Genomic DNA, 16,823 nt, shown 5'->3' on the forward strand with positions numbered 1-16,823 from the left:
GATTCGATATATTCTCTCAAGCCAGTTTTGTGTCAGACTAAATTATTGCATTTAGCCACAGAAGGTAACATTTTCCTTTTAAAACCATTGGTATAAGGTATTTCAGTATAGTGATTGAACTGTGTTTTTATTTAAAAGAACACAAAAAGAAATACCAACCAAAGTTGTTAAAATGTGTTGAAACACATGTCATTAATAGATAATGCCATTTCCCCCACTTTGTTTCTATTATCTGTTCTATTAAGAGGCAATAAAACTGGAGAGCTGAATCTTTGCTTTTTTAAACAAAATGAATGCTTTGAATATAGAAACTACCTTCCTAAAATTTAGCATACTTTCGTGGATTTTTTCTTTTCTTTTTCTTTTATTTTTTTACTATTTTTGAAAGGCATTGTGGTGAATCATGCTGATTCTTTGTCACAATTTGTTGGTTTAAAATCTCATGTGAATATAAAAACTAAGCAAAAAGGGATGAGAAGACACGAAGACACACAAAAGCAGTCCTGCTGCAGTACACAGAGTTAGAACGTTGGCCCAGGACCTGTGACAAAGGACCATTTCAAAGGATAATTACACTGAAATAATTTCAAAGTTTTCATATAGGAAGGGATTTTTAACTCAGGGAAGAAACTTAGCTCTAAACTAATTCTTCTCTTAAATTTACAAAAGAGCAAATTTAGGTTAGGAAATGTTATGAACATTAGTTTTTGTGCAGTTAGGGTCATGTACCTATTCAGGGTATAAATTTGAGCTAGAAACCTGAATTCTTTTTTTTTTTTTAATTAATTTTTATTGGAGTATAGTTGATTTACACTGTTAGCTTCTGGTGCACAGCCAAGTGAATCAGTTACATATATACTTACATCCATTCTTTTTTAGATTCCTTTCTCATATAGGCCATTGCAGGATATTGTGTAGAGTTCCCTGTGTTATACAATAGGTCCTTATTAGTTACCTATTTTACATACAGTAGTGTGTATATATTAATCCAAGTATCCCAATTTAATCCTCCCTGCTGCCTTTCCCCCTTGGTTACTATAAATTTGTTTTATTTACAAAGCAAATATAGAATCATAAATTCTTAACTCCACATATTTAGCCCAGCACACTACGTTTTGTGAATATTTTCTTCTGCCTAAATTCTCTTCTCCATCTTTATGCCTATTGTAAAGTACATGAAGGGAATCCCCAGAGATATATTCCCCAATATGGTTGACTTTATTAGTTACCTATTATGTGTTACATGGTATCCAAAAACTTAGCTAAAGCAACAAATATATATTATTTCAAAGTTCCGGGGGTTAAGAGTCTGGGTGCAATGTAGCTGAGTCTTCCAGGGCAGAGGACACCCCAGGCTGTAATGTAGGTGTCAGCCAGGGGTATAGACATCTCAGGGGTTGGGGAAGGTTCTAAGTTCACTCGTGTAGTTTCTGGCAGGACTGAGTTGCTTAGAGGCTACCTCCATTCCTTGCGACATTTTAGTTCCTCACCTTGCCACTGGCTACTAACAGCACAATAGCTTGCATCATCAAATTGAGGAGGCTAAAAAAGCCCCTGAAAGAGTGCAGTTCAGTTCAGTTCAGTCACTAAGTTGTGTCCAACTCTTTGTGACCCCATGAATTGCAGCACGCCAGGCCTCCCTGTCCATCACCAACTCCCAGAGTTCACTCAGACTCATGTCCATCAAGTCAGTGATGCCATTCAGTCATCTCATCCTCTGCCCTCCCCTTCTCCCCCTGCCCCCAATCCCTCCCAACATCAGAGTCTTTTCCAATGAGTCAACTCTTTGCATGAGGTGGCCAAAGTATTGGAGTTTCAGCTTTAGCATCATTCCTTCCAAAGAAATGCCAGGGCTGATCTCCTTCAGAATGGACTGGTTGGATCTCCTTGCAGTCCAAGGGACTCTCAAGAGTCTTCTCCAACACCACAGTTCAAAGGCATAAATTCTTCAGCACTCAGCCTTCTTCACAGTCCAACTCTCACATCCATACATGACCACTGAAAAAACCATAGCCTTGACTAGACGGACCTTTCTTGGCAAAGTAATATCTCTGCTTTTCGGTATGCTATCTAGGTTGGTCATAACTTTCCTTCCAAAGAGTAAGTGTCTTTTAATTTCATGGCTGCAGTCACCATCTGTAGTGATTTTGGAGCCCCCCAAAATAAAGTTTGACACTGTTTCCACTGTTTCCCCATCTATTTGCCATGAAGTGATGGGACCAGATACCATGATCTTTGTTTTCTGAATGTGGAGCTTTAAGCCAACTTTTTCACTCCCCTCTTTCACTTTCATCAAGAGGCTTTTTAGTTCCTCTTCACTTTCTGTCATAAGGGTGGTGTCATCTGCATATCTGAGGTTATTGATATTTCTCTAGGCAATCTTGATTCCAGCTTGTGCTTCTTCCAGTCCAGCATTTCTCATGATGTACTCTGCATAGAAGTTAAATAAGCAGGGTGACAATATACAGCCTTGATGTACTCCTTTTTGTATTTGGAACCAGTCTGTTGTTCCATGTCCAGTTCTAACTGTTGCTTCCTGACCTGCATATAGGTTTCTCAAGAGGCAGATCAGGTGGTCTGGTATTCCCATCTCTTTCAGAATTTTCCACAGTTTATTGTGATCCATACAGTCAAAGGCTTTGGCATAGTCAGTAAAGCAGAAATAGATGTTTTTCTGAAACTCTCTTGCTTTTTCTATGATCTAGCGGATGTTGGCAATTTGATCTCTGGTTCCTCTGCCTTTTCTAAAACCAGCTTTAACATCAGGAAGTTCACGGTTCACGTATTGCTAAAGCCTGGCTTGGAGAATTTTGAGCATTCCTTTACTAGCGTGTGAGATGAGTGCAATTGTGTGGTAGTTTGAGCATTCTTTGGCATTGCCTTTCTTTGGGGTTGGAATGAAAACTGACCTTTTCCAGTCCTATGGCCACTGCTGAGTTTTCCAAATTTGCTGGCATATTGAGTGCAGCACTCTCACAGCATCATCTTTCAGGATTTGAAATAGCTCCACTGGAATTCCAACACCTCCACTAGCTTTGTTCATAGTGATGCTTTCTAAGGCCCACTTGACTTCACATTCTAGGATGTCTGGCTCTAGGTCAGTGATCACACCATCGTGATTATCTGGGTAGTGAAGATCTTTTTTGTACAGTTCTGTGTATTCTTGCCACCTCTTCTTAATATCTTCTGCTGCTGTTAGGTCCATACCATTTCTGTCCTTTATCGAGCCCATCTTTGCATGAAATGTTCCCTTGGTATCTCTAATTTTCTTGAAGAGATCTCTAGTTTTTCGCATTCTGTTGTTTTCCTCTATTTCTTTGCATTGATCGCTGAAGAAGGCTTTCTTACCTCTTCTTGCTATTCTTTGAAAGAGTGCAAGCAAGGGACAAATCATCATCTTTAAAACCCAGTTTTTCTGTGTTCTTTATTAAAGGCAAGTCGCTAGATTCAGCTCACACACCAGAGTGGGAATACCAGAAGTTAGGGTCCCCGTGGGCCATTTTAGATGCTGCCTGCCACATTCACCAAATTCCACTGCTCTCTGCTCTTACAGATTGGTATAACTCCCTTTGGAGAACTTCAATTATAGCAATATTACATGAATGGAAAGGTGGATTGAGGGAGAGGCACTAGGTTGTCGTCTCATTCCCATGCCTTCATTTGTGTAGTTTGTCATACTGACTGTCTCCTCCCTGGACTAGGAATTTCATGAAGACAAATGATTTGTCCTGCTCCCTTCTCCTCCCCCATCATATGAACTGTTATATCTCCAGAACGTCTCAGAGTTAATGGTACACATTGGAATATAATATTTTAACAAATGGTTAAATGAATCATTTAATAAATGATTTGATAAATGATTAAATGAATAAATGATTGGATTGTCCCAGAAAACACTAACCTTGAATACAGTTCTCTGTTGGAGGCAGAAATCTGTATTAAGTCAAATGCCAAGTAAAAGGAAGTTCCATAACATGCTAGAATTCTTTGATGTCTTATTTCCTTGCACATCAGACATTCCACGTAGCATATATTCACATACCAAACATCATTTTAAGCATGAAATTTAGGCTTAAAGAGCAAGCGGACTGTTAGGAGCAAGGATAGAACTGCTATTTCATCACTTACCTACTTACAAGTCAGTGCAGAGATTTTGAAGACATTATGTGTTTGAGCCTTAGTGTTTCATGTGGCCCGCAGTTAAATGTACAAAATGTTTCCTGATGTGAAAAGCTTATCTAATTGGTGGATTAAGATGAATGTCTGAGAAGGCAATTGATATTTTGTATATATTTCAAGTGTCAAAAGAGCAAAAAGAGGTGAAGAATGCAAGGGAATTTTCTGTTGAACTGGCCAAGGAAGGCTTTACAGTGGTTCTGGTGGTTCATTCATATCTTCAAGGATAATGAGGATTTAGATGGCTAATGTAGGCAGGGGAGCCAAGACCTTTTTGAAGAAAATACTGTGGACAGCAAAGGAACTAACATAGATAAGAAAGCTTGATAAATTTTAGAGGAATAATGAGAAAAAACAATTCTTATAGGAGATTCAGTGGCATTAAAGTTCTTCTTGATTTTATTTTGAAAGGCAGAAACTTAATGGTCATGAAATTATGTATTTTCTTTTTTGAAGTTCTTTAACTCTGGCCTGTTACTGAGATGCAGGGGATAATAAGGCCAACCCTAGATAAATTTTGGAAGAAGTCCCTAGTTTCTGACTTAGTGAAGGTATTAGTGGTTCAGTTGTTCAGATTCTTTGCAACCCCATGGACTATATAGCCTGCCAGTCTCCCCTTTCCATGGAATTCTCCAGGCAAGAATATTGAAGTGGTTTGCCATTCCCTTCTCCAGGGGATCTTCTTGGCCTGGGGATTGAACCTGGGTCTCCTGCATTGTGGGCAGGTTCTTTACCATCTGAGCCACTAGAGAAGCCCAGTTTCTGACTTAAGGCCACATTAAATAATTCTCTGTGTCACGCTAATAAAGAACTTTGAATTCAGAATTACATTTTGCTCCCTCTTTTCTTCAGATTTCAGTGATTTAAGAATGCAGATTACTACAAATTCAGACTGAGGAATGAATGACTAATACTCCTAAAACTCTTCTGAGTTATTAAAAAAAAATTCCAGAAAGGAGACTATGCCATTTATTATTCTGGGAAGATGAAAATGTACCTCGTATTCTGCAGGTTTGGAGAGGAAGCCAATGTGTATATATCTACCTCTTTTAGATTTTTATTTCGTTTCCTTAAAGGAACCTTATTACAATTTCTGTCCTGTTCACATATCTTACTGGCTCCAATCAGTTCAAACCAACTGTTTTTCCTTCATTGCGACTTTTGTAGGCCCCTATTCTGATCCAGAGCCAGAACTGGACTGGTTTGTTTGTTAATGAATTGGGGAACAGTGTGTTGGAGGGTATATTAGTCTGCCAGGACTGCCAAAAAAAAAAAAAAAATACCACAGGCTGGGTGACTTAAACAACAGGGATTTTTTTCTTACAGTTCTGGAGACTGAAAGTCCAAGATCACATTACTCGCAGGATTGGTTTCCCCTGAGGCCTTTCTCCTTGGCTTGCAGACAGGACCCTTCTCACTCTGTCCTCAAGTGGCCTTTTTCCTGTGTATTTGTGTTCTCAGTGTCTCTTCATCTTCTTGTGAGGACACCGTCATATCATAGTAGGGTCCTACCCTCATGGCCTCATTTAACCATTATGACCTCTTTAAAGGCCGCATCTCGAACTATCATCACACTGGGAAGTTAGAGTTTCAACATATGAATTTGGGAGAGACAGTGCAGTCCAGAAGAGAGAAACTTTCACTAAGTAACTTCACAAGGAGGAATCTAAAGGTTATACTGTGTAGGAGCCTAAAGAGCAGAGGGCAGCAGAGGATGAGCTGGTTGGATAGTATTACAACTCAATGGACATGAATTTGAGCAAACTGTGGGAGATAGTGGAGGACAGAGGAGCCTGGCGTGCTGCAGTCTGGGTTGCAAAGAGCTGGACTCGACTCAATGACTGAACCACAGCAGGAAAGCCTAAAGAGTACTGACTCAAGACCCAGCATTTTTCAGTTTAATGAACATTTATTGTACACCAAGTACTAGGCTAGGCTTTAAATAAAGACAGTAAAGACGCTCTCGTACCCTTGTTTCCACAGTCTAACAGATGAAATGGAGGTGTAGATACATAATTACAAGGTGTTAGAGTTAATTTTATGTGTTGATTTGGCTGGGTCACAGTGCCTGGATAGTTGGTCAAACATGACTCTGGATGTTTCTGGAAAGGTGTGTTTTTGTGGGCGAGATTCACATTTAAATTTATGGACTTTGAATGGCACAGATTGCCGTCCACGATGTGGGTTGTTGTTTAGTCACCTAATCATGTCTGACTCTTTGGCAACTCCAACTCCATGGACTGTAGCCCACCAGGCTCCTCCGTCCATGGGATTTTCCAGGCAAGAATAGTGGAGAGGGTCACCATTTCCTTCTCCAGGGCATCTTCCCACCCCAGGGATCAAGCCCACATCTCCTGTATCAGCAGGCTCATTCTTTACCACTGAGCCCCCAGAAAAGCCCCCATAATGTAGGTGGGTCTCATCTGTGTAGTGGACAGTCAACAGAAGAATGAGCTCCTGAGCAAGAAGGAATTCAGCCAGTGGACAGCCTTCAGCACTTGCTCCTCTCCCAGTCCCCTGCCTGCTGGCTCACCTTGTAGATTTTAGACTTGCAGCCTTCATGAGTTGTGTAAACCGGTTGTTCAAAGTAAATCTCTCGCTCCACACACAGATACACATACTTTCTATTGGTTCTCTTTATCTGACAGTCCCTAACTGATACACCAGATAATCTTTGTAAGCAGAGTGTTCTTTAGTCCTTCAGTCACCTGCTCTCCCCTCTATGGACTTCACCTATTCAGAGTGTGTCTACTGTGGGGTGCTGGCACACAGGCAAAGAGCTAGAAATGTCCGTTTAATTGAACTGCTTTCAAGCGGCTAGCCAGAAGGAGCCCATGTGGCCTGGTTTTCATACTATATGGTCTGATTTTATGGTCAGGAATTTACAACTTTATAAAAAGTAGAGTACAGAGATGATCAAACTATTCCTCTTTCTGCTCCAATTGTTCTGGATGGAGGGCAGAGGATTCTCTGTGTGAGGGGATGAAGAGAATTGTGCACGTGGACACGGTCAGCACCACTGGGAGGGGGCATGAATGTTGTATAGGGCAGGGCTGGGCCAGGGGTGCACACTAGGTTCTGTGTAATATTATTTCTGAAAGTATTAGGAGGCTGTGTATCTCCAGAGCACCTTATTTGGTAACTCACTGATTTATAGTCTTTTCTCATTAGCCTCCTAACCTTGCCTGAGGGGATCAGTGATAAGCATTATTAACACCTTAGTGGCATCTGGGAACACTAAAATGCAAGGAAGAGGGTGACTTGCCATATATCACACTGCAGACCTGGGAAGGGATGCTGCTGCAGAGAACTGTCTTCTCCTGTGTTTATTCTTTGAAGACACTGCTGGGGTCTGAAAGGTTTTTCTTTTGTTCTGTGGGAAATCTCATTGTTGTCATTTGTGGTATGTAAGTAGAGGGCAGAAATCTTCTTAATGAGTGTATAAATGGATGTTCTATTTTTCATTCCTGTAATGGCAAGTCAACCAGTGGAGAACTCTTGACTTGAAATAAAATTAAAAAGGGAGTTTGACAGCTCCTATTATTGTCTTATTTATTGTTCTACTTAGATCATCACATGCAGTACTGCAGGTTCCAAGGAAGCTGAAGAAATTTTAAGCCTCAGCTACAGATGTTTATTGGAGACAAGATGCAAAAACAAAAACAGAAAACACACATTTGATTCCTTTAAATGAAGTGTATCATGAAGTATATAATTGCTCTTCAAAATGTTCTCTGTTGCCTCACCAAAAGCATGAGAAACATACTCCCTTTTAGTATTTTAGCTTTTTATCACCTAATCAGGAGGGTCACCTTCAAAAAAACTTGAAAATGTTCTTTTCCTTTTTCTCTTTTATCCCTGAACTCCAGCTCTTGAGACCATCCTACCAAACCATCATTAAGCTTATGAGGAAACTGATTCAGGGAGATGGAGTGACTTGTTATTTATCATTTTTATTTTATGTACATGTGTATTTATGACTAAGATAAGGCTGTTTTCCAGCACGAAGAAAAGATTCCAAATGCAAAAGCATAATTGCGTTAGCCACGCTTTCTACAACTTTCACTCAAACTTTGCCTGCTACAAATCTGCTAAAGTAAATAAAAATTAAATTGGTAGAGACTAGTTTTGGACTTGACTACTGTTCTGACTGAACTGATGGTGCAGTTGAATCAAAGCCAGTGGTCGGAATGGGCATTAGGGAATACAAAGCCTGGAGTGTGTTTTTCCTTTAGTACGGTTCTTTCAGTATTGAGGGAGTGAAAATGGCTCCATAGCTTCCATCTGTCTTTTCAAACTATTGTCTATGGAGTAAGAACAAGGATTTTGGTGTCAAAGAAACCTACGTTTTAGTTTTCTCTCTTCTATTTCATTTCTGTGTAACTTTGAGGAGGTGGAATAGCTTTTGGTAGAATGGTAACTGCCTTACAGAGTATTGCAGAGATTAAATTGTGCAATAGCTATGAAGTTCTTCTGAGGACAGCTTCTATTATCTTGTGATTATTATTGTTAATGATTGTTATTGATATTATGAGTTGTCTCCTTTGATCTCTTTTCATATAACTTTTCATCCTGTCTTTTTTGGCAAAACCTGAAATGCAGCCTAGAAAAGGGAAATGGTATAGTCAATGAAAAAGCTAGGGGTTAGGGTGTATCCCAGTGGTCATAATTGGTGTACACAAAATAAAATGATTGATGCTTATTTGCCTCCAGGTAAATGAAAACAGTCGTACCAAAAATAATGGAAGCTACCAGTTATTAAGTGCTTATTCGGTGCAATATTCACTATTAAGTGTTTTGTACACATTAGCTCTCTTAGGTCTCATTTTAAACACTGTAAGTTGTTTTTATTCATCTGGTTTTTTTGGACAAGGGCATTGAGACTCAGAGAAGTAGGTAATTTCCTTTCTTTTTTAAATTTATTTTTTAATTGAAGGATAAATGCTTTACAGAATTTTGTTGTTTTCTGTCAAACCTCAACATGAATCAGCCACAGGTATACATATTTCATTCACTCCCTCTTGAACCTCTCTCCCTTGTCCCTCCCCATCCCACCCCTCTAGGTTGGTACAGAGCCCCTGTTTGAGTTCCCTGAGACCTACAGCAAATTCCCACTGGCTATCTATTTTACACATAGTAATATAAGTTTCCGTGTTACCCTCTCCATACATCTCATCCTCTCCTCCTCCTCTCATGTCCATAAATCTGTTTTCTATGTCTGTTTCTCCATTCAGTTCAGTTCAGTTGCTCAGTCGTGTCTGGCTCTTTCTGACCTCATCAAATGCAGCACGCCAGGCCTCCCTGTCCACCACCAACTCCCGGAGTTCACTCAAACTCACGTCCATCGAGTTGGTGATGCCATCCAGCCATCTCATCCTCTCTCATCCTCTTCTCTTCCCACCCTCAATCTTTCCCAGCATCAGGGTCTTTTCAAATGAGTCAGCTCTTCACATAAGGTGGCCAAAGTATTGGAGTTTCAGCTTCAACATCAGTTCTTTCAATGAACACCCAGGACTGATCTCCTTTAGTATGGACCGGTTGGATCTCCTAGCAGTCCAAGGGACTCTCAAGAGTCTTCTCCAATACCACAGTTCAGAAGCATCAATTCTTCGGTGCTCAGCTTTCTTTATAATCCAACTCTCACATCCATACATGACCACAGGAAAAACCATAGCCTTGACTAGACGGATCTTTGTTGGCAAAGTAATATCTCTGCTTTTTAATATGCTGTCTAGGTTGGTCATAATTTTCCTTCCAACGGATAAGCATCTTTTAATTTCATGGCTGCAATCACCATCTGCAGTGATTTTGGAGCCCAGAAAAATAAAGTCAGCCACTGTTTCCAATGTTTCCCCATCTATTTGCCATAAAGTGATGGAACCAGATGCCATAATCTTCGTTTTCTGAATGTTGAGCTTTAAGCCAACTTTTTCATTCTCCTCTTTCACCTTTATCAAGAGGTTCTTTAGTTCTTCTTCACTTTCTGCCACAAGGGTGGTCTCATCTGCATATCTGAGGTAATTGATATCTCTCCCAGCAATCTTGATTCCAGCTTGTGCTTCCTCCAGCCCAGTGTTTCTCATGATGTACTCTGCATATAAGTTAAATAAGCAGGGTGACAATATACAGCCTTGACATACTCCTTTTCCTATTTGGAACCAGTCTGTTGTTCCATGTCCAGTTCTAACTGTTGCTTCCTGACCTGCATACAGGTTTCTCAAGAGGCAGGTCAGGTGGCCTGGTATTCCCATCTCTTGAAGAACTTTCCACAGTCTATTGTGATCCACACACTCAAAGGCTTTGGCATAGTCAATAAGGCACAAATAGATGTTTTTCTGGCAGTCTCTTTTTCAATGATCCAGCAGATGTTGGCAATTTGATCTCTGGTTCCTCTGCTTTTTCTAAAACCAGCATGAACATCTGGAAGTTCAAGGTTCATGTATTGCTGAAGCCTGGCTTGGAGAATTTTGAGCATTACTTTACTAGCATGTGAGATGAGTGCAATTGTGCGGTAGTTTGACATTCTTTGGCATTGCCTTTCTTTGGGATTGGAATGAAAACTGACTTTTTCCAGTCCTGTGGCCACTGCTGAGTTTTCCAAATTTGCTGGCATATTGAGTGCAGCACTTTCACAGTATCATCTTCCAGTATTTGAAATAGCTCCACTGGAATTCCATCACCTCCACTAGCTTTGTTCGTAGTGATGCTTTCTAAGGCCCCCCTTGACTTCACATTCCAGGATGTCTGGCTCTAGGTGAGTGATCACACCATCGTGATTATCTTGTTCGTGAAGATCTTTTCTGTACAGTTCTTTGTGTATTCTCTCCACCTCTGCTTAATAGCCTCTGCTTCTGTTAGGTACATTCCATTTCTGTCCTTTATTGAGCCCCATCTTTGCATGAAATATTCCCTTGGTATCTCTAATTTTCTTGAAGAGATCTCTAGTCTTTCCCATTCTATTGTTTTCCTCTATTTCTTTGCATTGATCGCTGAGGGAGGCTTTCTTATCTCTTCTTGGTATTCTTTGGAACTCTGCATTCAAATGGGTATATCTTTCCTTTTCTCCGTTGCTTTTCACTTCCCTTCTTTTCACAGCTATTTGTAAGGCCTCCTCAGACAGTCATTTTGGTTTTTTTTGCATTTCTTTTTCTTGGGGATGGTCTTAATTCCTGTACAATGTCACGAACCTCCATCCATAATTCATCAGGCACTCTGTCTATCAGATCTAGGCCCTTAAATTTACTTCTCCTTTCCACTGTATAGTCATAAGGCATTTGATTTAGGTCATACCTAATGGTCTAGTGATTTTCTCCACTTTTTTCAATTTAAGCCTGAGTTCATGATCTGAGCCACAGTCTGCTCCCGGTCTTGTTTTTTGCTCACTGTATAGAGGTTCTCCATCTTTGGCTGCAAAGAATATAATCAATCTGATTTCCATGTGATGTCCATGTGTAGAGTCTTCCTTGTGTTGTTGGAAGAGGGTGTTTGCTATGACCAGTGTGTTCTCTTGGCAGATCTCTATTAGCCTTTGCCCTGCTTCATTCTGTACTCCAAGGCCAAATTTGTGTTATTCTAGGTGTTTCTTCCTACTTTTGTATTCCAGTCCCCTATAATGAAAAGGACATCTTTTTTGGGTGTTAGTTCTAGAAGGTCTTGTAGGTATTCATAGAACTGTTCAACTTCAGCTTCTTCAGCGTTACTGGTTGGGGCATAGACTTGGATTACTATGATATTGATGTTTTGCTTTGGAAACGAACAGAGATCATTCTGTTGTTTTTAAGATTGCATCCAAGTAGTGCATTTTGGACTCTCTTGTTGACCATGATGGCTACGCTATTTCTTCTAAGGGATTCCTGCCCACAGTAGTAGATATAATGGTCATCTGAGTTAAATTCACCCATTCCAGTCCATCTTACTTTGCTGATTCCTCAAATGTCGATATTCCACTGAGGAAACCAGAAGGGAAAGAGACACGTGTACCCCAATGTTCATCGCAGCACTGTTTATAATAGCCAGGACATGGAAGCAACCTAGATGTCCATCTGCAGATGAATGGATAAGAAAGCTGTGGTACATATACACAATGGAGTATTACTCAGCCATTAAAAAGAATACATTTGAATCAGTTCTAATGAGGTGGATGAAACTGGAGCCTATTATACAGAGTGAAGTAAGCCAGAAGGAAAAACACCAATACAGTATACTAACGCATATATATGGAATTTAGAAAGATGGTAACGATAACCCTGTATACGAGACAGCAAAAGAGACACTGATGTATAGAACAGGCTTATGGACTCTGTGGGAGAGGGAGAGGGTGGGAAGATTTGGGAGAATGGTATTGAAACATGTGAAATGTCATGTATGAAACGAGATGCCAGTCCAGGTTCAATGCATGATGCTGGATGCTTGGGGCTGGTGCACTGGGACGACCCAGAGGGATGGTATGGGGAGGGAGGAGGGAGGAGGGTTCAGGATGGGGAACACATGAGAAATAAAGGAAAAAAATTAAAAAAATAAATAAATAAAATAAAATATTAAAAAAAAAAATGTCGATATTCACTCTTGCCATCTCCTGTTTGACCACTTCCAATTTGCCTTGATTCATGGACCTAACATTCCAGGTTCCTATGCAATATTGCTGTTTACAGTTCGAACCTTGCTTCTATCAGCAGTCACATCCACAGCTGGGTATTGTTTTTGCTTTGGCTCCATCCCCTCATTCTTTCTGGAATGAAGAAAGAAATTTACCCACTGATCTCCAGTAGCATATTGGGCACCTATCGACCTGAGGAGTTCATCTTTCAGTGTCCTATCTTTTTGCCTTTTCGTACTGTCCCTGGCGGCTACACGGCACACGAGCGCAGCTGAGAGGAGCTACCCCAAATCCAAAATAAGGAGCAGCGGCTGCACTTAGCTGGAGCAGGCGTGAAGAGAGACCCCACATCCAAGGTAAGAGAAACCCAAGTAAGATGGTAGGCACTGAGAGAGGGGATCAGAGGGCAGACAGACTGAAACTACAATCACGGACAACTAGCCAATCTGATCACATGGACCACAGCCTTGTCTAACTCAATGAAACTGGGCCATGCCGTGTGGGGCCACCCAAGATGGACGGGTCATGGTGGAGAGGTCTGACAGAATGTGGTCCACTGGAGAAGGGAATGGCAAACCACTTCAGTATTCTTGCTTTGAGAACCCCATGAACAGTATGAACAGTTTCTCCATTGCTTCCCTGTAAATAAATTCTTCAGTACCATCTTTCTAGATTCTGTATATATGTGTTAATATACGATATTTATCTTTCTCTTTCTGACTCACTTTACTCTGTATAAATAGGCTCTAGGTTCATCCACCTCATTAGAACTGACTCAAATGCATTCCTTTTTATGGCTGAGTAATATTCAACTGTTTATATGTACCACAGTTTCTTTATCCTTTCATCTGTTGATGGATATCTAGGTTGCCTCCATGTTATAGCTATTGTAAATAGTGCTGTAATGAACACTGGGATACATGTATCTTTTTCAATTTTGGGTTCCTCAGGGTATATGCCTAGGAGTGGGATTGCTTGGTCATATGGTGGTTTTATTCCTAGTTTTTTAAGGAATTTCCATACCATCTTTCATAGTGACTGTATCAATTTACATTTCCACCAGTAGTGCAAGAGGATTCCCTTTTTTCCACACTCTCTCCAGCATTTATTTGTAGACTTTTTGATGATGGCCATTCTGACCAGTATGAGGTGATATCTCTTTGTAGTTTTGATTTGCATTTCTCTAATAATGAGCGATATTGAGCATGTTTTCATGTGTTTGTTAGTCATCTGTATGTCTTCTTTGGAGAGATGTGGGTGTTTTTCCCACTTTTTGATTTGGTTGTTTGTTTTTTCTGGTATTGAGTTATATGAGCTGATTATATGTTTTAGAAAATAATCCTATGTCAGTTGTTTCATTTGCTATAATTTTCTCCCATTCTGAGGGTTGTCTTTTCACCTTGCTTATAGTTCCTTTGCTGTGCAAAAGCTGTTAAATTTAATTAGGTCCCACTTGTTTACTTTTGTTTTTATTTCCATTACTTTTGGAGGTGGGTCATAGAGGATCATGATTTGATTTATGTCACTGAGTGTTCTGCCTATGTTTTCCTCTAAGAGTTTTACAGTTTCTGGTCTTACATTTAGGTCTTTAATCCATTTTGACTTTATGTTTGTGTATGGTGGTAGGAAGTGTTCTAATTTCATTCTTTTCCACGTAGCTATCCAGTTTTCCCAGCACCACTTATTGAAGAGGCTGTCCTTGCCCCATTGTATATTCTCGCTTCCTTTGTCAAAAATAAGGTACCCATGGGTGCATGGGTTTATTTCTGGTAATTTTCTTAATGTGAATTAAGTAGCTAATTTCAGAGTTTGTATTCAAACACAGACATAACTGATCTTCATTTTTCAAAGAGCCTTAATCATCATCATGTGGAATATAGAACAGAAAAATGAGATTGAAAATTTATAAAGCTTGAACCATGACATGCTCAACTGCAATGACAATCACAACTTTTTGTGAGTCTTGGACATGCAGCCTCCTTTACTGATAGGTATTAAATGTAACATACCTATAGCCAATGAAATTTTGTGTGCAGAACTTATAAAACACTATTACAAACAAAAATAAAATTGCACAACCTGAAAAATAGGCGAAAGATATTATTAGTTAGAATTACATTTGGCTTCAAGTGGCACAAAGTCTCAAAAGAGTAGAAATTTATTTTTTCCCACATAAACGGTGACAAGGTAATTAGTCAAGGTTATTAGTAATTCAAAAGCTGATTGGCATTTACATCATATAATAACAATAAAACTGTTTTAAAATACATAAGAATGACAAATAACAAAAGTAAGCCAGTGGGTCCCACCACACAGAGAAGCCCAGGAATATGTGGAGGCAGACGACATAGTGACCTCAGTTTTACTTACTATATTTTCTTTCCTTAGCTAGTCGGTAGGTGAAACTCCATTTTATTTTCCTTATACTTATATGTGACAGAACTATTTCATAATACTAAAAAGGATGGGGGGGGGTGGGTAACTTCAGGAAAATCATTAGGAGGATGAGAGAAATAGGAAAAGGAGGAAAAGAATGACCCGGCTATCTAACTACCAGCATATCTACTCAGAAGAAACCCCACAGTTATTGAAAAGGTGAGCTCAGGGAGAGGATAAATCTTTGTTTCTCTTTTCCTGTTTGAGAATGATAGACTCTTGCTTCTGCTTATTCTTAAGCTGCAAAGGGGTAATTATAACACTAATGCCATATTGGAGATTTTTAACGTGCTGTGTTCCACAAGGCAATATCCAATAGTTGATGATTTGGTTACTGTATGTGATAGCTGCTCTCCCTTCTTGGGGAGGGGTTGATTTTAAATGGGTAGGGTTGTTGTTCGGTTGTTATATTGAGAGGAGAGCGATGCTGTCATTTAGTAAGTAATGACCAAGGAAACTCTATGTGCTACAGTTCAGCATTGCAAAAAATGCCAGCAAGCTCCTTGGGTGGGGGAGAGGGAGGAGGGGGCAGGGGTAGAGATTCTGGTAGAACTACCCTTCATCTGATGCAAGAGGGGCATGTATGTAGGCATCCGTGTGTATGAACCAGAAGGTTTTTTATCACCTTGGAACTTTATTTTCTACCAGAATAACAGGAATATAAAGGAATAAAGGAAAAACCCCATAAACTCAAGGGAATTATTACACTCCCTTCTACACTAAAGATGTGTAACACTAAATTTGTACACAAAGTCTGTGTGTTTACTTTGACTTCATTTACTCTGACTTCTTCGTCTAGCCCATAAGCTTGTATTTTCTAGACAGCTAGTTTTCACTCCCCCTTATTCAAAAAAAAGGTTAAAAACAGGAAAAAAAAAAAAAACAGTCCTCAAGACTATCCACATAAATAATAAATTTATTGAAACCATGTAGATTTGACTGTATTAACCCCTCCGTGAATCCTTTAGTTTTTCTACCTTGTATTTTCATTTTTCTACCGTTTCTTTTTATGTAACAAATGATCTTGTAACACTAACATTTAGAACAAGTGTTTAAAAAACACTCTGAAATAAAGAGGAGATATTTGAATTGGAAACTTTATCTCCTAAGTGTTGCCTGCAACTGAGATCTCTATGGTCAAAGCGTCTATTATTGATGCTGGAGAACTTAAATCTGCAGAAAGAGCAATTTACATTCATTGTGGCTGCTACCAGAGTGGCTGATTCTTAAATTATTTATGCAAAGAAGCAAATTGTTCTGTTCTCTTTTTGAAATTATGCCAATTGCATGCTTAACAAGGCTAAACTTCTCACTGAAAATTCAACTTCTTTTTCAAGCTCGTATTTTTTAATCTTGTCACTAACTGTTCACACTGAGGAAGATGAATCATGAGTGCAGAGCACAAAGCTTTACCCAGACTCTTGAGAGAGTAATGACTAGAAGCTGTGATAGCAGATTCTATAAGCAAAAATCTAACAGGTTTATGCTTGGCTGGTAGGCCCATTAATGTTTCTTGAAGTTATACTGCTGAATAAACAAGTTTGGGGCATTATTATTATTTTTTTCTCAGCAGAATACATTCAGTCAAAAAACTGGAGGCTAAATGATTATGGTC

The sequence above is a fragment of the Bos taurus genome, chromosome 5 (genome assembly GCF_002263795.3).
Source record: "Bos taurus isolate L1 Dominette 01449 registration number 42190680 breed Hereford chromosome 5, ARS-UCD2.0, whole genome shotgun sequence".
Lineage (NCBI taxonomy): Eukaryota > Metazoa > Chordata > Mammalia > Artiodactyla > Bovidae > Bos > Bos taurus.